This window comes from Larus michahellis, chromosome 2 (assembly GCF_964199755.1).
Source record: "Larus michahellis chromosome 2, bLarMic1.1, whole genome shotgun sequence".
Lineage (NCBI taxonomy): Eukaryota > Metazoa > Chordata > Aves > Charadriiformes > Laridae > Larus > Larus michahellis.
Genome location: NC_133897.1, coordinates 131,490,360 through 131,508,513, shown reverse-complemented (window position 1 = coordinate 131,508,513; position 18,154 = coordinate 131,490,360). Strand labels below are relative to the sequence as shown.

The 18,154-nt window shown below is 54.5% G+C and overlaps 1 protein-coding gene and 5 non-coding genes across 6 annotated transcripts in view; 5 read left to right on the top strand and 1 right to left on the bottom strand.

Annotated features, from left to right (window-relative positions):
- The window catches only part of DNAJC5B (DnaJ heat shock protein family (Hsp40) member C5 beta), a 97,391-nt gene that overhangs the window by 28,095 nt on the left and 51,142 nt on the right, over positions 1–18,154 (bottom strand). The window lies entirely within an intron of this gene.
- On the top strand, positions 1,423–1,511 carry TRNAY-GUA (transfer RNA tyrosine (anticodon GUA)). The gene is given in 2 exon segments: positions 1,423–1,459; positions 1,476–1,511. It is a non-coding gene; the product is annotated as a tRNA-Tyr (tRNA).
- Positions 3,021–3,109, top strand: TRNAY-GUA (transfer RNA tyrosine (anticodon GUA)). Its single transcript is given in 2 exon segments — positions 3,021–3,057; positions 3,074–3,109. It is a non-coding gene; the product is annotated as a tRNA-Tyr (tRNA).
- TRNAY-GUA (transfer RNA tyrosine (anticodon GUA)) lies at positions 4,905–4,993 on the top strand. Its single transcript is given in 2 exon segments — positions 4,905–4,941; positions 4,958–4,993. It is a non-coding gene; the product is annotated as a tRNA-Tyr (tRNA).
- TRNAY-GUA (transfer RNA tyrosine (anticodon GUA)) lies at positions 10,306–10,394 on the top strand. The gene is given in 2 exon segments: positions 10,306–10,342; positions 10,359–10,394. It is a non-coding gene; the product is annotated as a tRNA-Tyr (tRNA).
- TRNAY-GUA (transfer RNA tyrosine (anticodon GUA)) lies at positions 17,912–18,000 on the top strand. Its single transcript is given in 2 exon segments — positions 17,912–17,948; positions 17,965–18,000. It is a non-coding gene; the product is annotated as a tRNA-Tyr (tRNA).

The window sequence follows — 18,154 nt, the reverse complement described above, 5'->3', positions numbered from 1 at the left end:
GTGAGAGGCAGCGGGATCGATGCCCGCATTCTCCAATGCTTTTCATTCCCCTTGCCCGGACACAGGGCCCCTTGCCTGCGGCAGTATCCTCTGGGAGGTTTGGGGAGGTCCTGGTCTGCCCAGGCTGCACAGAGAACAACAGCTTCCAGGGCTACATGTAGAGTACGATGGACTCAGGATCAAGGGAAGGGAGTCTTCCCCCTTGCTTGCCATCTAACAGATGGCACCTAGAATGCTGTGACCAACTTTGGTTCTCCATGCAGAAGGGAGAGAGAGACCGACTGCAGCCACCTCAGAATAGGGCCACCAGGATTACTGGGAGCAGGCGCGCATGCCCTGTGAGGAGAGGCCAATGAATGCGGGCTTGTCCAGACGCCGGGGAAGAGAGGGCTTTGGGGAAGCTAAGCAGCATCTTTCAAATGCTTATCATGAGGTTTTGCATTCAACAGCTAGGCTTTTTGCTGGTGTGATTGGTGGAGGAATGACAAACAACAGGGCACAGCTGAAGCAAGACAGGTTCCATTTTTGTTTCCCTCCCACCAGCCAGGCAGGAGAAGAGGGATGCCCCGGAGAGCTGTGCAGCCTCCATGCTTGGAGACTGGCATGAGCTTACTGGCCAAAGCCTTGAGCAAACTGGTGTGATCTCTGAGCTGGGGCTGCTTGGAGGAGATTTCAGTAGAGATGTCCCCGGGCCTCATCGAAGGTGATTGCTTTGACAACTCTGCCATGCGGGCAGAGCTGGGAGAGGGCCCTGCCGGTCCATCAACAGCTCTGCTGGTCGTGCACAAGACTTCAGTCTGCCTTGCATGGCTACCTACCCCTACGTCTCGTCCAGGCCCTGAGTGCCCAATGAGACCTGAAAGGCCATGATGAGCCTCACGCTAGGCTCATCGTCACATCCACCAATGGGCCCAGGAGCTCTGTTCATGACCAGCTCTGGGCCTTCACTCTCTTTTGGTACTACACCGTAGGAGTCCTGGTCTCTGTCTCAGCCATGCCTATGGCTATGCCAATGGCTGTGTCCAGCCACAGAGAGCCTTGATGCAGACGCTGACATGCACATGGATGTTCTGTGTTGACGTCACCCCTGTCTTGTCGGAATGGACCTGTCTGTCATTCACTGGGCGAGATGGTCATTCTGACCCACGGAGTGACTTCCTGGCGTGCTGTTGTCCTTGCCTCAGAATGACACTGGTGCCTTCTGCTTCTTGAGTGTCTCTCAGAGCAAGGCACCATGACTGGGTGTTCCCCGGTGAGGTGTTGTGTGGCTGAGGGATGGTGGACAATGTGGGTCTAAGGCACAACCTTCTTTCATCCTTCCTTCCTACTGAAGACAGTCACGTGGGTATAGGCAAGTAGTGTGAGAACTGAGCAGTTGGATGAATGTCTGAGGAAGGCGTGAGATGATGATGCCTCATGCTTCCTTCGATAGCTCAGCTGGTAGAGCGGAGGACTGTAGGCTCCCTTGCACGGCCATCCTTAGGTCGCTGGTTCAACTCCGGCTCGAAGGAGCGCCCTTTTGGCTCTGCACCGCACCCTGTTCCGCCTTTGTCTCTTAACAGGAATGTTCACACCGCGGAGGCACTTGTGAGCTCAGAATGGGGCAGTTGAGGCCCACCAAAAGGGCTGCTGGGGATCAAGTGGGGAAGGCTGCACAAGCTTCAGTGGCAGCCCTCCAGTGGACAAGCAGCTCCACTCCGTGGTGCTGCTCAAGCAGGTGGGAGTTCAGGCAGGCTCCTTGAGTCCACAGGTCATGGCCAAGCTCAGCATCAATGGGGAACGGTGGGCAGGCACGGACAGAGCTGTGACCCAGATCCAGTGGTTCTCAGACAGGCACCAAGGGCAAGAGGTTCAGCTACAAAGTGCCTCCTGTGCAAAGGAGGGCCAGGTCTCTGCTGAGGCTTCTTGTACCATTTTCATGCAAGGCCACCGTTTGGGCATGCTCCAAGTTGTGGGTGAGCTCAGACAGCCAAACACCCAGGGTGGTGGGGATGCCGTCAGGCTCCCAAGGGATTGACCCCGAGGTCTGGTTTTGCCAGAGGGCACCTCCCTCAGGCAAGTGAGTGGGTGGGTGGGTGGGTGTGAGTGTGGGAGCCAGTCCGATGGGAAGGCCCCGAGTCCGGGTGTGGGGCAGGCTGGGCCAGGGGTGGGTGGCTGGCAGGGGAGAGGGCCTCAGGCAGAGGCCATGGGTTGGGGAATTAGCTCAAGTGGTAGAGCGCTCGCTTAGCATGTGAGAGGCAGCGGGATCGATGCCCGCATTCTCCAATGCTTTTCATTCCCCTTGCCCGGACACAGGGCCCTTTGCCTGGAGCCTGTGTCCTCTGGAGGCCGTGGAAACACACGGTGCACCCAGTCTGCAAAGAGTAGGACATTCTACTGGGGTGTAACATCCCAGGGTGTAACAAGAGCAGCACCAGGAGTTTTACAGGAGACCTTATTTTCTCCCTCTTTGCTTGACACAAGTCCAATATCATCTCAAGCACTCTGTCCAGATTTGAGCTCCACTGTAGAGGAAATTCATCATGAAAAGGCAGTAAATTCAGTGGAGCGCTATGGAGAAGCTCAGGGAATGGGGGTATTTCTACGAGCGAATGGGCTGAGGGCACTGGACCTGTTCAGCCTGGAGAAAGAGAGGTTCAGAGGGCTTACACGTGACCTTCCAGCACTCAGGAGGACCTTACTGAGTAGAGGAAATGTACTTTTGTCTGGCGCTTGACCAGAGGGCAAAAGAGAGCGGAGTGAAATGGAATCAAGAGAAGCTGCAGTAGGATACGGGTAAGCCTCTTTGTGGCCCTGAGGAGAGTCCAGCTGTAGAGGATGACGTGGAAGGAGCTTGAGGAGTTTTTCTGTCTGTGGGTTTGCATGCCTTGGTGGACTAAATGGTTGAGCAAGGTGGTATGATGTTGGAGCCGAGTCTATTTGAATGAGGATGTTGGAGCAGAGGCATTGTTCTCCGCTTTGCATGGAGAAGCGTTGGATGAGTGTGTGATGGGCGAGGTACTGGGCAGGGCTCCATGCTTCCTTCGATAGCTCAGCTGGTAGAGCGGAGGACTGTAGGCTCCCTTGCACGGCCATCCTTAGGTCGCTGGTTCAACTCCGGCTCGAAGGAGTGCCCTTTTGGCTCTGCACCGCACCCTGCAGTGCCACTGCCTTTTGGCCCTGCCCGGGTGATTCCCCTTCAAGGGCTGCACAGCCCTGAACTCTTGCTTGAGGTGCAGAAGATGACTGGCCAAGGCAGTTTTAGGTGAGTGCTGGGCTGGGGATGGTGGTGCTGAGCGCTGGGGTTTTTGAGGAGTTACCTCCCTCAGGCAAGTGAGTGGGAGGGTGGATGTGGGTGTGTGGGAGCCAGTCCGATGGGAAGGCCCCGAGTCCGGGTGTGGGGCAGGCTGGGCCAGGGGTGGGTGGCTGGAAGGGAGAAAGGACCTCAGGCAGAGGCTGTGGGCTGGGGAATTAGCTCAAGTGGTAGAGCGCTTGCTTAGCATGTGAGAGGCAGCGGGATCGATGCCCGCATTCTCCAATGCTTTTCATTCCCCTTGCCCGGACACAGGGCCCCTTGCCTGCGGCAGTATCCTCTGGGAGGTTTGGGAAGGTCCTGGTCTGCCCAGGCTGCACAGAGAACAACAGCTTCCAGGGCTACATGTAGAGTACGATGGACTCAGGATCAAGGGAAGGGAGTCTTCCCCCTTGCTTGCCATCTAACAGATGGCACCTAGAATGCTGTGACCAACTTTGGTTCTCCATGCAGAAGGGAGAGAGAGACCGACTGCAGCCACCTCAGAATAGGGCCACCAGGATTACTGGGAGCAGGCGCGCATGCCCTGTGAGGAGAGGCCAATGAATGCGGGCTTGTCCAGACGCCAGGGAAGAGAGGGCTTTGGGGAAGCTAAGCAGCATCTTTCAAATGCTTATCATGAGGTTTTGCATTCAACAGCTAGGCTTTTTGCTGGTGTGATTGGTGGAGGAATGACAAACAACAGGGCACAGCTGAAGCAAGACAGGTTCCATTTTTGTTTCCCTCCCACCAGCCAGGCAGGAGAAGAGGGATGCCCCGGAGAGCTGTGCAGCCTCCATGCTTGGAGACTGGCATGAGCTTACTGGCCAAAGCCTTGAGCAAACTGGTGTGATCTCTGAGCTGGGGCTGCTTGGAGGAGATTTCAGTAGAGATGTCCCCGGGCCTCATCGAAGGTGATTGCTTTGACAACTCTGCCATGCGGGCAGAGCTGGGAGAGGGCCCTGCCGGTCCATCAACAGCTCTGCTGGTCGTGCACAAGACTTCAGTCTGCCTTGCATGGCTACCTACCCCTACGTCTCGTCCAGGCCCTGAGTGCCCAATGAGACCTGAAAGGCCATGATGAGCCTCACGCTAGGCTCATCGTCACATCCACCAATGGGCCCAGGAGCTCTGTTCATGACCAGCTCTGGGCCTTCACTCTCTTTTGGTACTACACCGTAGGAGTCCTGGTCTCTGTCTCAGCCATGCCTATGGCTATGCCAATGGCTGTGTCCAGCCACAGAGAGCCTTGATGCAGACGCTGACATGCACATGGATGTTCTGTGTTGACGTCACCCCTGTCTTGTCGGAATGGACCTGTCTGTCATTCACTGGGCGAGATGGTCATTCTGACCCACGGAGTGACTTCCTGGCGTGCTGTTGTCCTTGCCTCAGAATGACACTGGTGCCTTCTGCTTCTTGAGTGTCTCTCAGAGCAAGGCACCATGACTGGGTGTTCCCCGGTGAGGTGTTGTGTGGCTGAGGGATGGTGGACAATGTGGGTCTAAGGCACAACCTTCTTTCATCCTTCCTTCCTACTGAAGACAGTCACGTGGGTATAGGCAAGTAGTGTGAGAACTGAGCAGTTGGATGAATGTCTGAGGAAGGCGTGAGATGATGATGCCTCATGCTTCCTTCGATAGCTCAGCTGGTAGAGCGGAGGACTGTAGGCTCCCTTGCATGGCCATCCTTAGGTCGCTGGTTCAACTCCGGCTCGAAGGAGTGCCCTTTTGGCTCTGCACCGCACCCTGTTCTGCCTTTGTCTCTTAACAGGAATGTTCACACCGCGGAGGCACTTGTGAGCTCAGAATGGGGCAGTTGAGGCCCACCAAAAGGGCTGCTGGGGATCAAGTGGGGAAGGCTGCACAAGCTTCAGTGGCAGCCCTCCAGTGGACAAGCAGCTCCACTCCGTGGTGCTGCTCAAGCAGGTGGGAGTTCAGGCAGGCTCCTTGAGTCCACAGGTCATGGCCAAGCTCAGCATCAATGGGGAACGGTGGGCAGGCACGGACAGAGCTGTGACCCAGATCCAGTGGTTCTCAGACAGGCACCAAGGGCAAGAGGTTCAGCTACAAAGTGCCTCCTGTGCAAAGGAGGGCCAGGTCTCTGCTGAGGCTTCTTGTACCATTTTCATGCAAGGCCACCGTTTGGGCATGCTCCAAGTTGTGGGTGAGCTCAGACAGCCAAACACCCAGGGTGGTGGGGATGCCGTCAGGCTCCCAAGGGATTGACCCCGAGGTCTGGTTTTGCCAGAGGGCACCTCCCTCAGGCAAGTGAGTGGGTGGGTGGGTGGGTGTGAGTGTGGGAGCCAGTCCGATGGGAAGGCCCCGAGTCCGGGTGTGGGGCAGGCTGGGCCAGGGGTGGGTGGCTGGCAGGGGAGAGGGCCTCAGGCAGAGGCCATGGGTTGGGGAATTAGCTCAAGTGGTAGAGCGCTCGCTTAGCATGTGAGAGGCAGCGGGATCGATGCCCGCATTCTCCAATGCTTTTCATTCCCCTTGCCCGGACACAGGGCCCTTTGCCTGGAGCCTGTGTCCTCTGGAGGCCGTGGAAACACACGGTGCACCCAGTCTGCAAAGAGTAGGACATTCTACTGGGGTGTAACATCCCAGGGTGTAACAAGAGCAGCACCAGGAGTTTTACAGGAGACCTTATTTTCTCCCTCTTTGCTTGACACAAGTCCAATATCATCTCAAGCACTCTGTCCAGATTTGAGCTCCACCGTAGAGGAAATTCATCATGAAAAGGCAGTAAATTCAGTGGAGCGCTATGGAGAAGCTCAGGGAATGGGGGTATTTCTACGAGCGAATGGGCTGAGGGCACTGGGCCTGTTCAGCCTGGAGAAAGAGAGGTTCAGAGGGCTTACACGTGACCTTCCAGCACTCAGGAGGACCTTATTGAGTAGAGGAAATGTACTTTTGTCTGGCGCTTGACCAGAGGGCAAAAGAGAGCGGAGTGAAATGGAATCAAGAGAAGCTGCAGTAGGATACGGGTAAGCCTCTTTGTGGCCCTGAGGAGAGTCCAGCTGTAGAGGATGACGTGGAAGGAGCTTGAGGAGTTTTTCTGTCTGTGGGTTTGCATGCCTTGGTGGACTAAATGGTTGAGCAAGGTGGTATGATGTTGGAGCCGAGTCTATTTGAATGAGGATGTTGGAGCAGAGGCATTGTTCTCCGCTTTGCATGGAGAAGCGTTGGATGAGTGTGTGATGGGCGAGGTACTGGGCAGGGCTCCATGCTTCCTTCGATAGCTCAGCTGGTAGAGCGGAGGACTGTAGGCTCCCTTGCACGGCCATCCTTAGGTCGCTGGTTCAACTCCGGCTTGAAGGAGTGCCCTTTTGGCTCTGCACCGCACCCTGCAGTGCCACTGCCTTTTGGCCCTGCCCGGGTGATTCCCCTTCAAGGGCTGCACAGCCCTGAACTCTTGCTTGAGGTGCAGAAGATGACTGGCCAAGGCAGTTTTAGGTGAGTGCTGGGCTGGGGATGGTGGTGCTGAGCGCTGGGGTTTTTGAGGAGTGACCTCCCTCAGGCAAGTGAGTGGGAGGGTGGATGTGGGTGTGTGGGAGCCAGTCTGATGGGAAGGCCCCGAGTCCGGGTGTGGGGCAGGCTGGGCCAGGGGTGGGTGGCTGGAAGGGAGAAAGGACCTCAGGCAGAGGCTGTGGGCTGGGGAATTAGCTCAAGTGGTAGAGCGCTCGCTTAGCATGTGAGAGGCAGCGGGATCGATGCCCGCATTCTCCAATGCTTTTCATTCCCCTTGCCCGGACACAGGGCCCCTTGCCTGCGGCAGTATCCTCTGGGAGGTTTGGGAAGGTCCTGGTCTGCCCAGGCTGCACAGAGAACAACAGCTTCCAGGGCTACATGTAGAGTACGATGGACTCAGGATCAAGGGAAGGGAGTCTTCCCCCTTGCTTGCCATCTAACAGATGACACCTAGAATGCTGTGACCAACTTTGGTTCTCCATGCAGAAGGGAGAGAGAGACCGACTGCAGCCACCTCAGAATAGGGCCACCAGGATTACTGGGAGCAGGCGCACATGCCCTGTGAGGAGAGGCCAATGAATGCGGGCTTGTCCAGACGCCAGGGAAGAGAGGGCTTTGGGGAAGCTAAGCAGCATCTTTCAAATGCTTATCATGAGGTTTTGCATTCAACAGCTAGGCTTTTTGCTGGTGTGATTGGTGGAGGAATGACGAACAACAGGGCACAGCTGAAGCAAGACAGGTTCCATTTTTTCTTCCCTCCCACCAGCCAGGCAGGAGAAGGCGGCTGCCCAAGGGGCTGTGCAGCCTCCATGCTTGAGCTGGCTGGCTGAAGCCTTGAGCAAACTCGTGGGATCTCTGAGCTGGGGCTGCCTGGTGATGCATGCTGGAACAGACACGTATTGAGGCCTCATCAAAGGTGACTGCTTTGACAACTCTGTCATGCGGGCAGATCTGGGAGAGCGCCCTGATGGTCCTTCAATATCTCTGCTGATAGACCTGAGGAGTGCAGGCTCCCTTGCGTGTCTACCGCTACATCTTGTCCGGGCCCTGAGTGGCCCTAACAGGCCTGAATGGCCCTGACCAGCCTCATGCCGGCCTCCACATCCACCCATGGATTTACGTTCAGCTCTGGGCCTTCACCCTCTTTCCGTGCGACACCGCAGGAATCCTGGTCTCTAGCTCACCCATGCCTATGCTGCTGTGCTCATCCTGAGTGCCATTACGTGGCACGTGCAGGACAACCTGGTGATCAGGCGCAGTCAGGATCATTCATGAACTGCAGGTGCTGCTTGACAAACCTCATCTCCTTCTATGACAAGGTGACTCACTTAGTGGATGAGGGAAAGGGAAAGACTGTGGATGTCGTTTACCTGGACTTTAGTAATGCCTTCGACACCATTTCCCACAGCATTCTCCTGGAGAAACTGACTGCTCATGGTTTGGATGAGCGTACTCTCTGCTGGGTAAAAAACCGGCTGGGTGGCCAGGCCCAAAGAGTTGTGGTGCATGGAGATCAATCCAGCTAGTGGCCAGTCACAAGCGGTGTTCCCCAGGGTTAAGTATTGCACACAGATCTGTTTAATATCTTTATCAATGAACTGGATGAGGGGATCGAGTGCATCCTCAGTAAGTTTGCAGCTGACACCAAGCTAGATGGGAGTGTTGACGTGCTTGAGGGTAGGACGGCTCCACAGAGGGATCTGGACAGGATGGAATGATGGGCCGAGGACAATGGTGTGAGGTTCAACAAGGCCAAGTGCTGGGTCCTGCACTTGAGTCACAACAACCCCATGCAACGCTACAGGCTTAGAGAAGAGTGGCTGGAGAGCAGCCCAGCAGAAAAGGACCTGGGGGTATTGGTCGACAGCCAGATGAATATGAGCCAGCAGTGTGCCCAGGTGGCCAAGGCGGCCAACAGCATCCTGGCCTGTTTCAGGAAAAATGTGGTGAGCAGCACTGGGGAAGTGATTGCCCCCTGTACTCGGCACTGGTGAGGCTGCACCTCGACTACTGTGTTCAGTTTAGGGCCCTTCACTCCAAGAAAGACATTGAGATTCTGGAGCGGGTCCAGAGAAGGGCAACAAAGCTGGTGAGAGGTCTAGAGAACAAGTTTTATGAGGAGCGGCTGAGGGAACTGGGGTTGTTTAGCCTGGAGAAAAGGAAGCTGAGGGGAGACCTTATCACTCTCTACAACTACCTGAAAGGAGGTTGCAGTGAAGTAAGGGTCAGTCTCTTCTCCCAAGTAACAAGCCATAGGACAAGAGGAAAAGCCTTTAGTTGCGCCAGGGGAGGTTTAGATTGGATATTAGGAAAAATTTCTTCATCGAAAGACAGAAAGACATTGGAACAGGCTTCCCAGGGAAGTGGTGGAATCGCCATCCCTAGAGGTATTTAAAAAAAGAGTAGAGGCGGTGCTTAGGAACATGGTTTAGTGGTGGTTTTGTCAGTGTCAGGTGGATGGTTGGACTCGATGATCTTAATGGTCCCTTCCAACCCAGACGGTTCTATGATTCTATGGCTATGCCATTGCCTATGTCCAACCACAGAAAGCCTTGATGCAGATGCTGACATGCAGACGGATATTCTGTGTTGACCTCATCCCTGTCTTGTCAGTCTGGATCTGCCTGGCATTCACTGGACGTGATCATCACGCTGACCTACAGAGTGACATCCTGGCGTGCTGTTGTCCTTGCCTCAGTATGACAATGGTGCCTTCTGCTTCTTGACTGTCTCTTATAGCAAGGCACCATGGCTTGGTCTTCCCAGGTCAGGTGGTGTGGACCTGAGAGATGGTGGGCAATATGGGACTAAGACAAATCATTCTTTCTTCCTGATGAATGGATCGATGCCCATGTTCTCCAGTGCTTTTCATTCCCCTTGCCTGGACACAGGGCCCTTGACCTGGGGCCAGTGTCCTCTGGAGGCTGTGGCAGCACGCAGAGCACCCAGTCAGTAAAGAGCAGGAAAAGACCCCAAGGTGTAACAAGAGCAGCACCGGCAGTTTTACAGGAGACATTACTTTCTCCATCTTTTCTTGACAGGCATCAAATGTCATCTCAAGTACTGTGTCCAGATTTGAGCTCCACCACAGAGGAATGGCATCAAGGAAATGGAGCAACTTCAGCGGAGGGCTGCAAAGAAGCTCAGGAACCAAAGGGATTTCTATGTGAGGATGGACTGAGGACACCGGGCATGTTCAGCCTGGAGAAAAAGAGGTTCAGGGGGCTTACACGTGACCTTATAGCACTTTGGAGGACCTTACAGAGCAGAGGAAATGTTGTCCGTTTGTCTGGTGCAGGACCAGTGGGCAAAAGAGAGCAGAGTGAAATGGAATCAAGAGAAGTTGCAGTAGGATACGGGTAAGCCTCTTTTTGGCCCTGAGGAGAGTCCAGCTGCAAGACTTGATGGGCTAAAGGGTTGCCCATGGTGGTTGCCGGTGGTATGATGTTGGAGCCGAGTCTATTTGAATGAGGATGTTGGAGCAGAGGCATTGTTCTCCGCTTTGCATGGAGAAGCGTTGGATGAGTGTGTGATGGGCGAGGTACTGGGCAGGGCTCCATGCTTCCTTCGATAGCTCAGCTGGTAGAGCGGAGGACTGTAGGCTCCCTTGCACGGCCATCCTTAGGTCGCTGGTTCAACTCCGGCTCGAAGGAGTGCCCTTTTGGCTCTGCACCGCACCCTGCAGTGCCACTGCCTTTTGGCCCTGCCCGGGTGATTCCCCTTCAAGGGCTGCACAGCCCTGAACTCTTGCTTGAGGTGCAGAAGATGACTGGCCAAGGCAGTTTTAGGTGAGTGCTGGGCTGGGGATGGTGGTGCTGAGCGCTGGGGTTTTTGAGGAGTGACCTCCCTCAGGCAAGTGAGTGGGAGGGTGGATGTGGGTGTGTGGGAGCCAGTCCGATGGGAAGGCCCCGAGTCCGGGTGTGGGGCAGGCTGGGCCAGGGGTGGGTGGCTGGAAGGGAGAAAGGACCTCAGGCAGAGGCTGTGGGCTGGGGAATTAGCTCAAGTGGTAGAGCGCTCGCTTAGCATGTGAGAGGCAGCGGGATCGATGCCCGCATTCTCCAATGCTTTTCATTCCCCTTGCCCGGACACAGGGCCCCTTGCCTGCGGCAGTATCCTCTGGGAGGTTTGGGAAGGTCCTGGTCTGCCCAGGCTGCACAGAGAACAACAGCTTCCAGGGCTACATGTAGAGTACGATGGACTCAGGATCAAGGGAAGGGAGTCTTCCCCCTTGCTTGCCATCTAACAGATGGCACCTAGAATGCTGTGACCAACTTTGGTTCTCCATGCAGAAGGGAGAGAGAGACCGACTGCAGCCACCTCAGAATAGGGCCACCAGGATTACTGGGAGCAGGCGCACATGCCCTGTGAGGAGAGGCCAATGAATGCGGGCTTGTCCAGACGCCAGGGAAGAGAGGGCTTTGGGGAAGCTAAGCAGCATCTTTCAAATGCTTATCATGAGGTTTTGCATTCAACAGCTAGGCTTTTTGCTGGTGTGATTGGTGGAGGAATGACGAACAACAGGGCACAGCTGAAGCAAGACAGGTTCCATTTTTTCTTCCCTCCCACCAGCCAGGCAGGAGAAGGCGGCTGCCCAAGGGGCTGTGCAGCCTCCATGCTTGAGCTGGCTGGCTGAAGCCTTGAGCAAACTCGTGGGATCTCTGAGCTGGGGCTGCCTGGTGATGCATGCTGGAACAGACACGTATTGAGGCCTCATCAAAGGTGACTGCTTTGACAACTCTGTCATGCGGGCAGATCTGGGAGAGCGCCCTGATGGTCCTTCAATATCTCTGCTGATAGACCTGAGGAGTGCAGGCTCCCTTGCGTGTCTACCGCTACATCTTGTCCGGGCCCTGAGTGGCCCTAACAGGCCTGAATGGCCCTGACCAGCCTCATGCCGGCCTCCACATCCACCCATGGATTTACGTTCAGCTCTGGGCCTTCACCCTCTTTCCGTGCGACACCGCAGGAATCCTGGTCTCTAGCTCACCCATGCCTATGCTGCTGTGCTCATCCTGAGTGCCATTACGTGGCACGTGCAGGACAACCTGGTGATCAGGCGCAGTCAGGATCATTCATGAACTGCAGGTGCTGCTTGACAAACCTCATCTCCTTCTATGACAAGGTGACTCACTTAGTGGATGAGGGAAAGGGAAAGACTGTGGATGTCGTTTACCTGGACTTTAGTAATGCCTTCGACACCATTTCCCACAGCATTCTCCTGGAGAAACTGACTGCTCATGGTTTGGATGAGCGTACTCTCTGCTGGGTAAAAAACCGGCTGGGTGGCCAGGCCCAAAGAGTTGTGGTGCATGGAGATCAATCCAGCTAGTGGCCAGTCACAAGCGGTGTTCCCCAGGGTTAAGTATTGCACACAGATCTGTTTAATATCTTTATCAATGAACTGGATGAGGGGATCGAGTGCATCCTCAGTAAGTTTGCAGCTGACACCAAGCTAGATGGGAGTGTTGACGTGCTTGAGGGTAGGACGGCTCCACAGAGGGATCTGGACAGGATGGAATGATGGGCCGAGGACAATGGTGTGAGGTTCAACAAGGCCAAGTGCTGGGTCCTGCACTTGAGTCACAACAACCCCATGCAACGCTACAGGCTTAGAGAAGAGTGGCTGGAGAGCAGCCCAGCAGAAAAGGACCTGGGGGTATTGGTCGACAGCCAGATGAATATGAGCCAGCAGTGTGCCCAGGTGGCCAAGGCGGCCAACAGCATCCTGGCCTGTTTCAGGAAAAATGTGGTGAGCAGCACTGGGGAAGTGATTGCCCCCTGTACTCGGCACTGGTGAGGCTGCACCTCGACTACTGTGTTCAGTTTAGGGCCCTTCACTCCAAGAAAGACATTGAGATTCTGGAGCGGGTCCAGAGAAGGGCAACAAAGCTGGTGAGAGGTCTAGAGAACAAGTTTTATGAGGAGCGGCTGAGGGAACTGGGGTTGTTTAGCCTGGAGAAAAGGAAGCTGAGGGGAGACCTTATCACTCTCTACAACTACCTGAAAGGAGGTTGCAGTGAAGTAAGGGTCAGTCTCTTCTCCCAAGTAACAAGCCATAGGACAAGAGGAAAAGCCTTTAGTTGCGCCAGGGGAGGTTTAGATTGGATATTAGGAAAAATTTCTTCATCGAAAGACAGAAAGACATTGGAACAGGCTTCCCAGGGAAGTGGTGGAATCGCCATCCCTAGAGGTATTTAAAAAAAGAGTAGAGGCGGTGCTTAGGAACATGGTTTAGTGGTGGTTTTGTCAGTGTCAGGTGGATGGTTGGACTCGATGATCTTAATGGTCCCTTCCAACCCAGACGGTTCTATGATTCTATGGCTATGCCATTGCCTATGTCCAACCACAGAAAGCCTTGATGCAGATGCTGACATGCAGACGGATATTCTGTGTTGACCTCATCCCTGTCTTGTCAGTCTGGATCTGCCTGGCATTCACTGGACGTGATCATCACGCTGACCTACAGAGTGACATCCTGGCGTGCTGTTGTCCTTGCCTCAGTATGACAATGGTGCCTTCTGCTTCTTGACTGTCTCTTATAGCAAGGCACCATGGCTTGGTCTTCCCAGGTCAGGTGGTGTGGACCTGAGAGATGGTGGGCAATATGGGACTAAGACAAATCATTCTTTCTTCCTGATGAATGGATCGATGCCCATGTTCTCCAGTGCTTTTCATTCCCCTTGCCTGGACACAGGGCCCTTGACCTGGGGCCAGTGTCCTCTGGAGGCTGTGGCAGCACGCAGAGCACCCAGTCAGTAAAGAGCAGGAAAAGACCCCAAGGTGTAACAAGAGCAGCACCGGCAGTTTTACAGGAGACATTACTTTCTCCATCTTTTCTTGACAGGCATCAAATGTCATCTCAAGTACTGTGTCCAGATTTGAGCTCCACCACAGAGGAATGGCATCAAGGAAATGGAGCAACTTCAGCGGAGGGCTGCAAAGAAGCTCAGGAACCAAAGGGATTTCTATGTGAGGATGGACTGAGGACACCGGGCATGTTCAGCCTGGAGAAAAAGAGGTTCAGGGGGCTTACACGTGACCTTATAGCACTTTGGAGGACCTTACAGAGCAGAGGAAATGTTGTCCGTTTGTCTGGTGCAGGACCAGTGGGCAAAAGAGAGCAGAGTGAAATGGAATCAAGAGAAGTTGCAGTAGGATACGGGTAAGCCTCTTTTTGGCCCTGAGGAGAGTCCAGCTGCAAGACTTGATGGGCTAAAGGGTTGCCCATGGTGGTTGCCGGTGGTATGATGTTGGAGCCGAGTCTATTTGAATGAGGATGTTGGAGCAGAGGCATTGTTCTCCGCTTTGCATGGAGAAGCGTTGGATGAGTGTGTGATGGGCGAGGTACTGGGCAGGGCTCCATGCTTCCTTCAATAGCTCAGCTGGTAGAGCGGAGGACTGTAGGCTCCCTTGCACGGCCATCCTTAGGTCGCTGGTTCAACTCCGGCTCGAAGGAGTGCCCTTTTGGCTCTGCACCGCACCCTGCAGTGCCACTGCCTTTTGGCCCTGCCCGGGTGATTCCCCTTCAAGGGCTGCACAGCCCTGAACTCTTGCTTGAGGTGCAGAAGATGACTGGCCAAGGCAGTTTTAGGTGAGTGCTGGGCTGGGGATGGTGGTGCTGAGCGCTGGGGTTTTTGAGGAGTGACCTCCCTCAGGCAAGTGAGTGGGAGGGTGGATGTGGGTGTGTGGGAGCCAGTCCGATGGGAAGGCCCCGAGTCCGGGTGTGGGGCAGGCTGGGCCAGGGGTGGGTGGCTGGAAGGGAGAAAGGACCTCAGGCAGAGGCTGTGGGCTGGGGAATTAGCTCAAGTGGTAGAGCGCTCGCTTAGCATGTGAGAGGCAGCGGGATCGATGCCCGCATTCTCCAATGCTTTTCATTCCCCTTGCCCGGACACAGGGCCCCTTGCCTGCGGCAGTATCCTCTGGGAGGTTTGGGAAGGTCCTGGTCTGCCCAGGCTGCACAGAGAACAACAGCTTCCAGGGCTACATGTAGAGTACGATGGACTCAGGATCAAGGGAAGGGAGTCTTCCCCCTTGCTTGCCATCTAACAGATGGCACCTAGAATGCTGTGACCAACTTTGGTTCTCCATGCAGAAGGGAGAGAGAGACCGACTGCAGCCACCTCAGAATAGGGCCACCAGGATTACTGGGAGCAGGCGCACATGCCCTGTGAGGAGAGGCCAATGAATGCGGGCTTGTCCAGACGCCAGGGAAGAGAGGGCTTTGGGGAAGCTAAGCAGCATCTTTCAAATGCTTATCATGAGGTTTTGCATTCAACAGCTAGGCTTTTTGCTGGTGTGATTGGTGGAGGAATGACGAACAACAGGGCACAGCTGAAGCAAGACAGGTTCCATTTTTTCTTCCCTCCCACCAGCCAGGCAGGAGAAGGCGGCTGCCCAAGGGGCTGTGCAGCCTCCATGCTTGAGCTGGCTGGCTGAAGCCTTGAGCAAACTCGTGGGATCTCTGAGCTGGGGCTGCCTGGTGATGCATGCTGGAACAGACACGTATTGAGGCCTCATCAAAGGTGACTGCTTTGACAACTCTGTCATGCGGGCAGATCTGGGAGAGCGCCCTGATGGTCCTTCAATATCTCTGCTGATAGACCTGAGGAGTGCAGGCTCCCTTGCGTGTCTACCGCTACATCTTGTCCGGGCCCTGAGTGGCCCTAACAGGCCTGAATGGCCCTGACCAGCCTCATGCCGGCCTCCACATCCACCCATGGATTTACGTTCAGCTCTGGGCCTTCACCCTCTTTCCGTGCGACACCGCAGGAATCCTGGTCTCTAGCTCACCCATGCCTATGCTGCTGTGCTCATCCTGAGTGCCATTACGTGGCACGTGCAGGACAACCTGGTGATCAGGCGCAGTCAGGATCATTCATGAACTGCAGGTGCTGCTTGACAAACCTCATCTCCTTCTATGACAAGGTGACTCACTTAGTGGATGAGGGAAAGGGAAAGACTGTGGATGTCGTTTACCTGGACTTTAGTAATGCCTTCGACACCATTTCCCACAGCATTCTCCTGGAGAAACTGACTGCTCATGGTTTGGATGAGCGTACTCTCTGCTGGGTAAAAAACCGGCTGGGTGGCCAGGCCCAAAGAGTTGTGGTGCATGGAGATCAATCCAGCTAGTGGCCAGTCACAAGCGGTGTTCCCCAGGGTTAAGTATTGCACACAGATCTGTTTAATATCTTTATCAATGAACTGGATGAGGGGATCGAGTGCATCCTCAGTAAGTTTGCAGCTGACACCAAGCTAGATGGGAGTGTTGACGTGCTTGAGGGTAGGACGGCTCCACAGAGGGATCTGGACAGGATGGAATGATGGGCCGAGGACAATGGTGTGAGGTTCAACAAGGCCAAGTGCTGGGTCCTGCACTTGAGTCACAACAACCCCATGCAATGCTACAGGCTTAGAGAAGAGTGGCTGGAGAGCAGCCCAGCAGAAAAGGACCTGGGGGTATTGGTCGACAGCCAGATGAATATGAGCCAGCAGTGTGCCCAGGTGGCCAAGGCGGCCAACAGCATCCTGGCCTGTTTCAGGAAAAATGTGGTGAGCAGCACTGGGGAAGTGATTGCCCCCTGTACTCGGCACTGGTGAGGCTGCACCTCGACTACTGTGTTCAGTTTAGGGCCCTTCACTCCAAGAAAGACATTGAGATTCTGGAGCGGGTCCAGAGAAGGGCAACAAAGCTGGTGAGAGGTCTAGAGAACAAGTTTTATGAGGAGCGGCTGAGGGAACTGGGGTTGTTTAGCCTGGAGAAAAGGAAGCTGAGGGGAGACCTTATCACTCTCTACAACTACCTGAAAGGAGGTTGCAGTGAAGTAAGGGTCAGTCTCTTCTCCCAAGTAACAAGCCATAGGACAAGAGGAAAAGCCTTTAGTTGCGCCAGGGGAGGTTTAGATTGGATATTAGGAAAAATTTCTTCATCGAAAGACAGAAAGACATTGGAACAGGCTTCCCAGGGAAGTGGTGGAATCGCCATCCCTAGAGGTATTTAAAAAAAGAGTAGAGGCGGTGCTTAGGAACATGGTTTAGTGGTGGTTTTGTCAGTGTCAGGTGGATGGTTGGACTCGATGATCTTAATGGTCCCTTCCAACCCAGACGGTTCTATGATTCTATGGCTATGCCATTGCCTATGTCCAACCACAGAAAGCCTTGATGCAGATGCTGACATGCAGACGGATATTCTGTGTTGACCTCATCCCTGTCTTGTCAGTCTGGATCTGCCTGGCATTCACTGGACGTGATCATCACGCTGACCTACAGAGTGACATCCTGGCGTGCTGTTGTCCTTGCCTCAGTATGACAATGGTGCCTTCTGCTTCTTGACTGTCTCTTATAGCAAGGCACCATGGCTTGGTCTTCCCAGGTCAGGTGGTGTGGACCTGAGAGATGGTGGGCAATATGGGACTAAGACAAATCATTCTTTCTTCCTGATGAATGGATCGATGCCCATGTTCTCCAGTGCTTTTCATTCCCCTTGCCTGGACACAGGGCCCTTGACCTGGGGCCAGTGTCCTCTGGAGGCTGTGGCAGCACGCAGAGCACCCAGTCAGTAAAGAGCAGGAAAAGACCCCAAGGTGTAACAAGAGCAGCACCGGCAGTTTTACAGGAGACATTACTTTCTCCATCTTTTCTTGACAGGCATCAAATGTCATCTCAAGTACTGTGTCCAGATTTGAGCTCCACCACAGAGGAATGGCATCAAGGAAATGGAGCAACTTCAGCGGAGGGCTGCAAAGAAGCTCAGGAACCAAAGGGATTTCTATGTGAGGATGGACTGAGGACACCGGGCATGTTCAGCCTGGAGAAAAAGAGGTTCAGGGGGCTTACACGTGACCTTATAGCACTTTGGAGGACCTTACAGAGCAGAGGAAATGTTGTCCGTTTGTCTGGTGCAGGACCAGTGGGCAAAAGAGAGCAGAGTGAAATGGAATCAAGAGAAGTTGCAGTAGGATACGGGTAAGCCTCTTTTTGGCCCTGAGGAGAGTCCAGCTGCAAGACTTGATGGGCTAAAGGGTTGCCCATGGTGGTTGCCGGTGGTATGATGTTGGAGCCGAGTCTATTTGAATGAGGATGTTGGAGCAGAGGCATTGTTCTCCGCTTTGCATGGAGAAGCGTTGGATGAGTGTGTGATGGGCGAGGTACTGGGCAGGGCTCCATGCTTCCTTCGATAGCTCAGCTGGTAGAGCGGAGGACTGTAGGCTCCCTTGCACGGCCATCCTTAGGTCGCTGGTTCAACTCCGGCTCGAAGGAGTGCCCTTTTGGCTCTGCACCGCACCCTGCAGTGCCACTGCCTTTTGGCCCTGCCCGGGTGATTCCCCTTCAAGGGCTGCACAGCCCTGAACTCTTGCTTGAGGTGCAGAAGATGACTGGCCAAGGCAGTTTTAGGTGAGTGCTGGGCTGGGGA